The sequence below is a fragment of the Oncorhynchus nerka genome, linkage group LG9a (genome assembly GCF_034236695.1).
Source record: "Oncorhynchus nerka isolate Pitt River linkage group LG9a, Oner_Uvic_2.0, whole genome shotgun sequence".
Lineage (NCBI taxonomy): Eukaryota > Metazoa > Chordata > Actinopteri > Salmoniformes > Salmonidae > Oncorhynchus > Oncorhynchus nerka.
Genome location: NC_088404.1, coordinates 28,539,727 through 28,552,897, shown reverse-complemented (window position 1 = coordinate 28,552,897; position 13,171 = coordinate 28,539,727).

Here is a 13,171-nt window from a genome sequence, read left to right as displayed (position 1 = left end):
ATCAGAGACAGCAACTCCCTGATTGAGAACCATACCCGGCCAAAACAAAGAAACACAATAACATTAAAAACCAGGCAAAACAATGAAAACTGGGTAATTTTCTTATTCTTAGCTAGATTTAGTATCTGGAGGCATCAGCTTCCATTCATGTAACTAGGGTTAAACGCTTTACAGGCTCAAAATTTTTTATAGAAACCAATGAGTTTGAATTTGAGTTTATTTATTCTTGTTCTCATATAAAACATTAGAAATGCATAATTTACATGACTAATTATTGCAAAACACTCTTAAAATACATTACACATAACGTGTGACATAAACGGAATACAGAACACTTGAAACATTACAGGACATATTTCATGATGGAAATTGAAATTCAAAATGTTAAAAAAAATGAGAAATGAGCTAGGCTGATTCACAGGCAGTTCATACAGGCGTTATAGAAATTTGCTGTTTCTCAAGAAACAGGTTGAAGATTGTTCAGTGGATGGCCAAGAGTGTGCATGTCCTTCACCAGGTGACATGCAGCCTGCTCTCACCTGTTCTGCAGTGACGGGAGCTGTGGTTGGACTGCTCCACCTCTGGAGATGATCCTCAAGGCTCTCCTCTGCAACCTGTTTAGTTGGGCCTGCTGTTTTTTACTGCATCTGACTAATAGCACTCCACTGTATTCTAGACAAGGCCTGACCAGTGTAGTGTATACTGTGACCAGATATTCAGTGGGTAGGCCATTTCTGCATGCATTTTGAGGCCTTCCTCACTGACTGCTCCACATATGTGTCAACACTGAGGTTGGAGTCCAGATGAAAACCAGAATACTTGGTTGTTGTTACCACTGGTACTTCCTGTCCTCCTATGATTAGTGGTGCAGGTTGTGGATGGTCTCCAGAATAACATATCCACAGACTTTTTCCCATTCAGGAGCATATTGTTGGATTTTTCCATGGAATGGAATGGTATGGCTCGGGACAGCCCTACATCGTCTGCATACCCAGTGTCCAGAGTGCCACTGAAGACAACTTTTTGGGTGGACATGTGAAGGAGAAACAGATATGGAGCCAGGCTAGTAATGTTGGACACAGTTCAGTGTCAGCGAAGTTGCAGGAGCTTTTTGTGATCTACTCGATCAAAGGCTTTGGACATATCAGCAAGTAACACCATCACCATTGTTGGTTTTCTGGAGTCTGTAGCTGTCAGCCAGGATTGTGTGGCTTTCACAAGGTTGGTAGTAGTGCTGGACTTTGGGAGTTAGGTATACTGATTCATGCACTTAGATCAAATTGTTGGCATGAGTTTTTTTATGATTAAGCTTTCCTGGATTTTTCCAAGGCATGAAGTTAAAGAGATGGGCCTTCAGTCACTCATTGTACCTGGGTTTGAGACTTTAGGTATGGAACACACATGAATAAGAGGTGTTAATAATGTGTGTAATGACAAATCAATATGCTCTTTTAGTAGCCAGGCTGGAATGCTATCAGTTTACAATAAAATGGCCAAAAACACCGGTCTCAATGTTAAGAGGCAACTCTGGGATGCTTGCCTTCTAGGTAGAGTTCCTCTGTCCAGTGTCTGTTATTTTGCCAATCTTAATATTTTATTTTTATTGGCCAGTCTAAGATATTGATTTTCTTTGCAACTCTGCCTAGAAGGCCAGCATTCCGGGTCGCCGCTTCACTGTTGACGTTGAGACTGGTGTTTTGCGGGTACTATTTAACAAAGTTAACTGAGGACTTGTGAAAACTCACTCTAATGTACTTGTCCTTCTTCACTCCCACTCCTCTTTCTATTCTGGTTAGAGTTTGCTCTATTCTGTGAAGGGAGTAGTACACAGCGTGAAACTGAGATCTTCAGTTTCTTGGCAATTTCTCGCATGGAATAGCCTTCATTTCTCATAACATGAATAGACTGATGAGTTTCAGAAGAAAGTTATTGGTTTCTGGCCATTTTGAGCCTGTAAACGAACCCACAAATGCTGATGCTCCAGATACTCAACTAGTCTAAGAAGCCCAGTTTTATTGCTTCTTTAATCAGAAAAACAGTTTTCAGCTGTGCTAACATAATACAAAAGGGTTTTAATGATCAATTAGCTGATAAACTTGATTAGCAGCATTTTGAACACGTTAGAACCATCACTCCTGATCAAACCAACTGGCATAGTTTTGTCACTGTTTGAATTGTCATGTCATAATTTCAATTGTCAGGTCATCATCGCTTTCTTGTGGTGTTATAGTAATTGGATGAGGAGCATGGAATGGAGTTTGGTTGGATGCATGTATGAACCAAATACATGATTTACGTCATGTCTGAGGACAGCTGAGGGGTCTATCTCATGCTTCTCTTTCTTTTTTCATTCTCCCATCTGTGTGAAACGTGTGGATGGATCTCAGCCTGTAGTGTCTGAGTTTGTTGAGTTTTCGTAACCTTTTTGTATGACAGTATATTGGGGGACCACCCATTTCATGAACATATACATTTACCTCTCAATATTACCTCTAAAATACGCACCATAAAAATATTACAGATCAGCCCAAAACTACCCCTACCTTCAACCTTTTTGAAGCAGAGGGTAACGCCAGGTAGAGCTAGGTACTGTCTGGGGCTCATGAGATAAAGGCATGGATGAATGCTTGAAGTTCTGATTTGAATTACCTCCCAATGTTTCCCTTTAAGACAGAATGGATCATTAAACAGTGAAGTGGAAGGAGAGGTGAAGACAGGAGATGATATGAAAGTTGTTACTGCTGTATGTTGGGTTAAGGGAAACATGATGTTTTTCAAAGTCCTTTTTATGTCATGATTTGTTAACTGCCTTGTTCATAGTCAGCTCGTGGATTCAATCTACCTTTCGCACTAGTCAACAATGTATCAGCCTGGGGAGTTAGCCACAACATAATCCAGCAATATTTTCAGACCTTTAGCAAATGTGCCTCTTTTTCTAACAAAGAATCAAATTTCACCTATCACATGTTTGGAGGGTTCCTTTGATTTTATTCTCCTACCTTCTCCTACTTAAGACGATTAAGGCATGACCTTCAAATGTGCAGCTGCTAGTTGCAGTTGGATTGCTGTTTTACAAGATGGTGTGCCTTGTAAGTAAGCCTGTCAAGTTTAGTTTGGGGCTAAATAAATTAAATAGAATAGCTTCTCGTCAAAGAGTTTAACTAGCTTTATTAATCGATGAATAAAATCATACATTTTTTTACTCACATGATAATGTACTCTTCATGATCTGTTATTATGATGCCAATGACACAGCAAAGCTCTGGCAGAGAACCTCTCATGTGATTTATCAGTGGGTTCTTCACAAAATGGAGGGGTACCTGTAGATCTACTTATTGTATCAGTGCCGTTACATTGTTATCACCTCCATTAAAAGAGTATGGAAGAGGAGGAAAATACCGACATTGACATCATTATCGCAGAGGTAATTGCTATACATTGTTGTGTCCTTTCATATTTGAACTGTTTACTGTGAATATGCAAATGTGCAGTCCTTAGCAGGCCCATGATGAGCTTCAGATGGATGCATATCTGAGAGAGAGAGAGAGAGAGAGAGAGAGAGAGAGAAAGAACTTAAATTCACACGGGACACCGGATAAGACTCCAGATATAACAGACTGACCCGAGCCCCCTGAAACAAACTATTGCAGCATAAATACTGGAGGCTGAGACAAGAGGGGTCGGGTAACAATTAAGTATCATCATGTGATTGTTTACAATTAAAATATCAAAAATAAAGAAAGATAGCTTCCTAGCAAAGAGCAATTTCTCAAGCATGTCTGGGAGTGGTTTGATTGATGATCAACATGAACTGATTGGTCTATTAACTAATTTACAACCATATAATTAGGAATTAGAAAACGAGAATGGACATGGACCTTCTTGGTCATAAGTTGATCAACCATGGTTTGCCAGTACTGTGGTAAGATGTTGTGTAAAATAATGAATTTGAAGTATTCCTCTGCACTGTATGTTTCTTAGCTAGCTAGCCAGGCAGTTGTTGAGGAATTATTCCATAAATGATTCAAATTAACTGCCAATATGCCAACATTCCTCCTTAGGGCTAGGGGTCCCGCTAGCGTGACAACTTCTGGTGAAACTGGAGGGCGCGCAATTCAAATAGATAATCATATTTAGATGATCAAACCAACACAGGTTTCATATATTCATATACAGTATAATGATAAAATATGAATTTACTTTTTGAAAATCTTCCTCTGATTTGTCATCCAAAAGGTCCCAGCTGTAACATGTAGTGTAGTTTTGTTAGATAAAATCCTTCTTTATATCCCAAAAAGTCTGTTTAGTTGGCACCATCGATTTGTGTAATCAACTCATTCAACTTGCAGTGTAAGTAATACAAAAATCTACCCCTAAACTTTGTTTCAACAAGTCAAAATACATTTCTATTTACTCCTCAGATACCCAAACATTTAATCAAACTATAACATTTCTTTTTGAAAGAAGAATGTTCAATAGGAAACCGATTTTAGCAGGTGCGTAATGTCTTCATGGCGCGCACAAACACGAATTTCCAAGACTGTGTCCCTCTACTAAAACTGTTATTTCTTATTCGTTTTTGAAGTTACAAGCCTGAAGCCTTGAACATAGACTGCTGACGCCCTGTGGAAGCCTTAGGAATTGTCAATATGACCTTTCTCTTGAATTTCCAAGAGGATAGTCTCTCTCAAAAAAAAAATTCAGATTGGTTTTTCTTTGGATTTTCTCTGACCATATCTATTGTGTTATATTCTCCTACAGTATTTTAACATTTCTACAAACTTCAAAGTGTTTTCTTTCCAATGGTACGCATATCCTGGCTTCAGGGCCTGAGCTACAGGCAGTTTACATTGGGCACATCATTCAGGCAGGACGTGGAGAAAAAAGGGGCCAAGCGCTAAGATGTTTTAATTCAATTATGCAGCCAATCCATAGCCATACACTGAAATCAATTTATGAAAGTACTTAGACATGTTGTAAATGCAACAAGTACTGATATTCTATCAACATTTTAGGTTGACAATAATTATATTACCCAATTTCTGATATCACATGCTTTATTTTTATTTTCCTGTGTACGTAAACTCTGAATTATGCCTCTAGAGCAATTCATTCCAATTAGACTTGTTTGAATTTCTCCCTGACCAATATGGCTGCTATTTTGACCCCATCTTGTAACTTTGAGGTTTTATGATACATCCTATTAAATTACTAGAGGGGCTATCTATGTTTGCAGCATGGTGATGTCACAATGGAAGGCCAAAACTCTCTCCCTCCAAAACAGGCTGAAGTTGCATGTGTTCTATTCAAACAGCTTACACTTAAAGGGCATTATCAAAATGTTCACAATTTCACAGTATTGTTTCAACCTCAGTGTGGAAATTCAGTTCATGTCGGAAGTTTACATACAACTTAGCCAAATACATTTGTTTTTCACAATTCCTGACATTGAATCCTAGTAAACATTGCCTGTCTTAGGTCAGTTAAGATCACCACTTTATTTTAAAAATGTGAAATGTCAGAATAGTAGTAGAGAGAATGATTTATTTCAGCTTTTATTTCTTTCATCGCATTCCCAGTGGGTCAGAATTTTACATACACTCAATTAGTACTTGATAGCATTGCCTTTAAATTGTTTAACTTGGGTCAAACATTTTGGGTAGCCTTCCACATGCTTCCCACAATAAGTTGGATGAATTTTGGCCCATTCCTCCCAACAGAGCTGGTGTAACTGAGTCAGGTTTGTAGGCCTCCTTGCTCGCACACGCTTTTTCAGTTCTGCCCACAAATTTTCTATGGGATTGAGGTCAGGGCTTTGTGAAGGCCACTCCAGTACCTTGACCATGTTGTCCTTAAGCCATTTTGCCACGACTTTGGAAGTATGCTTGGGGTCATTGTCCATTTGGAAGACACATTTGCGACCAGTCTTTAACTCCCTGACTGATGTCTTGAGATGTTGCTTCAATATATTCACATATTTGTCCTGCCTCATGATGCCTTCTACTTTGTAAAGTGCACCAGTCCCTCCTGCAGCAAAACACCCCCACAACATGATGCTGCCACCCCGTGCTTCACGGTTGGGATGGTGTTCTTCGCCTTGCAAGCATCCCCCTTTTTCCTCCAAATATAAAGTTGGTCATTATGGCCAAACAGTTCTATTTTTGTTTCATCAGAACAGAGGACATTTCTCCAAAAAGTAAGATCTTGGTCCCCATGTGCAGTTGCAAAACGTAGTCTGGCTTTTTATCGTGGTTTTGGAGCAGTGGCTTCTTCCTTGCTGAGCGACCTTTCAGGTTATGTCGATATAGGACTCGTTTTACTGTGGATATAGATACTTTTGTACCCGTTTCCTCCAGCATCTTCACAATGTCCTTTGCTGTTGTTCTGGGATTGATTTGCACTTTTTGCACCAAAGTACGTTCATCTCTAGGAGACAGAACGCGTCTCCTTCCTGAGCGTTATGACGGCTGCGTGGTCCCATGGTGTTTATACTTGCGTACTATTGTTTGTAGGATGAACCAGACTTGTGGAGGCCTACAGTTTTTTTTCTGAGGCCTTGGCTGATTTCTTTTGATTTTCCCCTGATGTCAAGCAAAGAAGCACTGAGTTTGAAGGTAGGCCTTGAAATACATCCACAGGTACACCTCCAATTGACTCAAAGTGTCTCAGTTAGCCTAACAGAAGCTTCTAAAGCCATGACATCCTTTTCTGCAACAATTGTTGGAAAGATGACTTGTGTCATGCACAAAGTTTATGTCCTAACTAACTTGCCAAAACTATAGTTTGTTAAAACTACTTAAGCTTAGGGCTTACTTTTTCGAACATTCTGTTAAAAATCGCGCAACATTTCAGTGTCCTGCTACTCATGCCAGGAATATAGTCTTTGCATATGATTAGTATGTGTGGATAGAAAACACTCTGACGTTTCTAAAACTGGTTAAATCACGGCTGTGACTATAACAGAACGTGTGTTTCGTCGAAAAGCGCAAGGAAAACTGATCACCAAAAACTGGAAGAAATATCAATGCGCCACTTGCATGTATTGTCTATGGGACAGCAAATTAGATGGGGCCGAGATTGCAAATCCTACAGCTTCCACACGATGTCGCCAGTCTTGTCAATTGCCTGGGGGTTGTTTCTTGGTCAAACGAGTAAGAGAGACCCCATTCCTTCCGGTCTCCGACAGGATGTTTTGGAAGAGAGATTTCCGACCATGATTTGAAGACGTGGAGCTATTGAATACACATCGCCCCGTGATCAATTTGATAGATTATTAACGTTTACTAATACCTAAAGTTGGATTACAAAAGTATTTCGAAGTGTTTTGTGAAAGTTTATCGTCAACTTTTTTAATTTAAAAAAATGACGTTGCGTTTTAAAACTGTGTTTTTTTCTGAATCACACACTTTTCATAGATCAATATTTTGGGTATATATGGACTGATTTAATCGAGAAAAAAAAATACCCAATAGTGATGTTTATGGGACATATAGGAGTGCCAACAAAGAAGCTCGTCAAAGGTAATGAATGTTTAATATTTTATTTCTGCGTTTTGTGTAGCGCCGGCTATGCTAATTATTTTGTTTACGTCCCCTTCAGGTATTTCGGGGTGTTGCATGCTATCAGATAATAGCTTCTCATGCTTTCGCCGAAAAGCATTTTAAAAATCTGACTTGTTGGCTAGATTCACAACGAGTGTAGCTTTAATTCAGTACCCTGCATGTGTATTTTAATGAACGCTATTAGCATTTAGCGTAGTGCATTTGCATTTCCAGATGGCTAGATGGGATGCCTGCGTGTCGGGTGGGCTTAAGTGGTTAAGAATAAATTTGTTGAGTAGTTGAAAAACGAGTTTTGATGACTCCAACCTAAGTGTATGTAATCTTCCGACTTCAACTGTATATAACACAGTAAAATCCAGTTTTTGACTGCACTGGGCCTTTAACAAAAACATGGCTTTCAAGTTACAATTCATTAAAGTGACATCTTTTCTTTTTCATTTCAAGTAGAAATCTAAACTCCCCAGTGATATATTGATGGAAGTAGGAAGACAGTATGGATCAGCAGCAGCTTGCTGAGTACAATTTAGTGAAAGATTAGACTGCTTACAGCCACACCAGGAAGGAACTGCCACAATCTCCAGGTTATTCAAGCATACAGCTTTCCCCAAATGTACATGTGCTGACTAAGTGACGTATAGAGATAGCTTACCGGTATGACAAAATACCGTATCTACAAAGTTCTTAGGTTTTAGACTTGCATGACACAGTTTTATGACAGTTAATAATTCCCTGCCTGAAGCTGCTTGGACAAGAGCTCAATATTGTCCCATGAATAATCAGTCTGCCTGTCGTTTGAATGTCTACAATGACTCAACATGATCATAACCCTTATTTATTGACCAGCGTCTTGTAACACCCACAGCCTGTGTATCTTTGATTTCAAAGTGTCTATAGTGTTGTACATTTTCCAAATAATGGGGGCTTAGACATAGGCCTATAACTGAAATACAATCACAAATTGAAATTACTGGAGGGAAATGATGGAGAGAGCACTTACCTACTGTAATTTCCAAACACAATTTTTTAGAAGGGAAATGATGGAGAGAGCACTTACCTACTGTAATTTTCAAACACAATTTCTCCAAAACTTTTTTCAGAGAACATGTTTAAGAGGAAAACAGCATTAGAGCATTAACTGGTCATTAAAACTTTTGGCAGATTGAATATTCATTCTGCAAAGTTTATTTTTTGACACCTAAATCCATATCGTATGAGGAATGAGTCATTGTAACCGATCACTACTTTTTCTCCATTTAGAAAAAGCTCTATCTGTCCTTGACAAATCAGGATTGATTCAGGTGCCGTTCCTTAAGAGCTGGTTTCTAAAAACTTCGGAACAGAATAAATTAATGGTAATATTAAGCAAACAAGCACAGAGCCCTGTGCACCCAATTTGTATACAAAGACATGCAGAAAAACAATAGAAGAATTGCAGGGTGGTGGATAACCAAATCAGTGATAAGTTTTATTTTATTATGAAGACGTTTGGCACAGTTCAATGCATTTACTGCTTTGGGTCATACTGAGTGCTGAACAATTAGTCATGTCCCGGCCTGCCAGGCGTCCAGTCCACAGCATCAAACTGTTATTGCAGGTCCTCTGTAAGTTGTCAATTAACTCAAGATAAGAACCCACTGCTATGTATTTATATGACTTTCTAATACTATCTCTCTCTGTCTTTCTTTCTCTCTCTCTCTCAAACACACACGCCTGATCACACATGTTGTATGAATTGTTTTATGTTACTATAATTCAGTATGTTTGCCAAACGTGTTTAAGGGAATGTTTGCTACTTTCATTACCATGTCTCCATTGGGCAATACTTCCCCATACATTTTTTACTTTTACTTTTTTTTACCTTTATTTAACTAGGAAAGTCAGTTAAGAACAAATTCTTATTTATAATGACGGCCTACACCAGCCAAACCCGTACGAAGCTGGGCCAGTTGTGTGCCGCACTGTGGGACTCCCAATCACGGACAGTTGTAATACAGCCTGGAATCGAACCAGGGTGTCTGTAGTGACGCCTAGACACCACATATTCACAGCAGGTGAACCTGGATAATATATTATTAATTATAATATATGAATGAACCATATTAATCATTTTGTTTTAAAAGATGCACCCACGTAGAGTGCATATTGCACATATTAAGATACCTACATGGCTGTACCCAAACAGTCATACAACATTGCAATTAGAGCCTCCATAATGGTCATGTGACCTGACCATGGAAAACTCTGAAACCTAGTTATATACTGTAGATACAATACATCATATTCCTATGATCACTGAACGTACAGATGCAATAAACATGAAAAAAAAAACATACAGGTTCCTTTTGAATTGGAATATCATGTCATGTCAGAACAAGATAATTGCATATTGATCTAAATAAAAACATCACAATTATTGATAAGTATTCAGGGATAACATTGACTTGCTTGTTGCCCTCCAGAGCTTTGGACTTTGTCCCATTGAATTCACCTAAAAACATGACATGGCCTCTATCGGCTCAATACACCCAGCAGCACCTCGTTAAAGTTACTGTTATAGCTGACCTCCCCAGCATTGTGCTCACCTCGCCGCTGTCTGGACCGCTTGCCTGCCAGCCTGGCTGCCTGGAGGCTGAATGTTATGGCCTCAAGGTTGGCCTGTAGAGTGGAGGGATTTCAAATATTTATTCATCTGATTTAGCCTTTCCTCAATATGTTTAATCCTCACCTGACAGGAATAGATGGCCTCCATTTCAGACCATTGATCATCCATTTGGACTGTATGACTATCAATTATGCCTGTTTTTTTCTCCCTCTGCCCACCTGGGACATTCTCCTCAGCAAGGAAAACCTCTGAACAGACTGATGTGGTTTCTTTATATTTATCATCCGGGTAGCAGAGATTCTTGTCTCCACAAATCTGTTTAAAGCCCTCGACATGTCATGAGGCCCATCATGAATACATGTCACTGATGTGTATTGATGGGATATGCACTAATGCTCATAACTTTAATTAAAACAGACATTTAATTAATGTCACTTTCCCATTAAGGCTGTTGAAGCTGTAATGGCTGAGCCGTGCACAATGACTCTGTGTAGTCTAGCTGACATTTGAAGATTTGCTCAGACACACACACTCTGGAGGAGTGCTTGTGCAACAGCCATGTGGAGTCACAAACATTATCCCAACCATTGTGTATAGCCTGCTTGACAAAAATCAGAAAATCCATTGCCCTCCATCGCACTGTGGCTTTACCGCTGAACAATGAAACTTAAGAGACTTAATTTATTTTCTCTTTCCACCTCTACTCGCTTGTTTTCCCCTCCCCCTTACAGTTTGACAAGATCAAGTTTTAGGTCACCTTGCTCTATGATTGGAATCATTATCAGGCAGCTGGGAAACTCGCTCTCTCTCACATGGGATGGGGTCCCGTACCACTCAGTCTCCTCCTCAACTCTTAATTCTAGTTATTTTATCGGAACTCAGCACCAAATTTCAGCTCATGTCTCAGCTGGTTTCTTGACAGATCATGACTGCAGCGAGCGAGGCTGAGCTACCAATCTGGCTGTGTGCCATTTATTGTTTTCTGTCTTTTGGAGGCTCATGAGCCAATTTAGTGTGTAGATGGCCTCTGTGGAGCTGTCTCCTTGCATTGAGTTTACAAGAGAAAGCTGATACCAATATCTGTTACCCTTCTCCCAAATCATGCCTTATCGTCACTGTTTGCATTGAGGTTGATTGAAGGGATCGATCCCCTGTCACTTTATCTGTCGCTTTCTCTACCTGCTCCATCTCGCCTCCTGTCGATCCTCTGCCCTAGCCTTGTCCCCAGCCCAGCAGCTGTCTTCTTCACACAGTTAGAGGACATGAGGCAGGGCCACAGTGGCAGAATGGAGAAATGAACCCCTCCTATCAGCCAGCAGTTGTCTCTGTATTGTCAGGACATCCCCCTGCCCTCTATCCTATCCACCACCCCGCCACAATAATGCCACCGAGCCCCCACTAGAGCAACCCACCTAATCCCACATGGTCCCTATGGTTGCAGGTCAGGTTTTTTCCTCCTGTATTCTGTCCTTGGGAATCATAGCAGTACATGGTGCCCTCTGTTTGAACTTTCATCCTTCACCGTTTGTAAGATCTCAGCATGACATGCAACACACTCTCTTTAAAATGTGTAGGCCGTGGGTTGAAGAAAAGGGTATTTCGTATTTGACTTAGAACATTTGATAAAAAATGTGATTTTCAGATGATTTTCCATAAAGTTTCTATGATTTCAGTATCTCTCAATCTTAAAGATCTTGAGTGTAGCTCATTGAGAAGGTCTAAACTGTCCTTCTGTAGACTTGTTTTTTCTGCCTGTTCTGACACTGAGGAAAATGGTGACATGCTGACAATAAAAGACAGGTCTCTTTCAGGCTGGCCAGTGTATGTAGGGGACACAGTCCCAAAAAAAGCACACTGCTTGACAGACATCACTAATTAAATTGTCATTGTGGATATAATGTCCCTTGTTCTTTACTTCCTCCGTCCCTTCTCTTGCTCCATTCAGGCTGTGAACAAAAAGCACCGATACAGTATTTTGGTTTGCGATAATTCTGTTGAATTATTGATTGATTTGCAGGTTTGCATATGCTTAAAAACCTGTGAAAAGTGTGTGTGAGTATAATTGTGTGTGTAATTGTGTATGTGAACGCTTTAGTATGCATGTTGTTTGAGCATGTACTGTAAGTATGTTTTGTGTGGATAGTGTTACCACTGCATGTTTGTGACAAGTGTCCTCAGTTGAGTTGTGCCAGGCTGAGGTTACATTCAAATTGGTCTGACTGCGTAGTGAACACAGATCCTCCTGACCGGACATCAGCGTATCTTTCTCTCCATCAGGAGGTGGTTAAAACACTATGGCGTCTCATACACCTTATCTGGTTTCAACAGCATTGATTCCATTTGTCATTTTACCTCTCTGGGGTAGGCGGGACGCTTGCGTCCCACATGGCCAATAGCCAGGGAAAATGCAGTGCGCCAAATTCAAATACATTTCTATAAAAATCAAACTTTCATTAAATTACACATGCAAGATAGCAAATTAAAGCTACACTCGTTGTGAATCCAGCCAACATGTCAGATTTCAAAAGGCTTTTCGGCGAAAGCATAAGATGCTTAGCCACTTTAAACTATGCCACTTTTATTACTCATCTCATATGTATATTCTGTACTCGATACCATCTACTGCATCTTGCCTATGCCGTTCTGTACCATCACTCATTCATATATCTTTATGTACGTATTCTTTATCCCTTTACACTTGTGTGTATAAGGTAGTAGTTGTGGAATTGTTAGGTTAGATTACGCGTTGGTTATTAGTGCATTTTCAGAACTAGAAGCACAAGCATTTCGCTACACTCGCATTAACATCTGCTAACCATGTGTATGTGACAAATACAATTTTATTTTATTTGATCGGAACAGAAGACAGCCAGTGTTGTGCCATTAATAAAATGTGTAAATGTTATTCTGTTGAAGTACGAAAGACTCAAGATCAAGTGTCTGTCCTTTAATGACAATACATTTGGTCGTAAGATCATTTACATAGGGCGGTGGTAGTGAGTTTTAT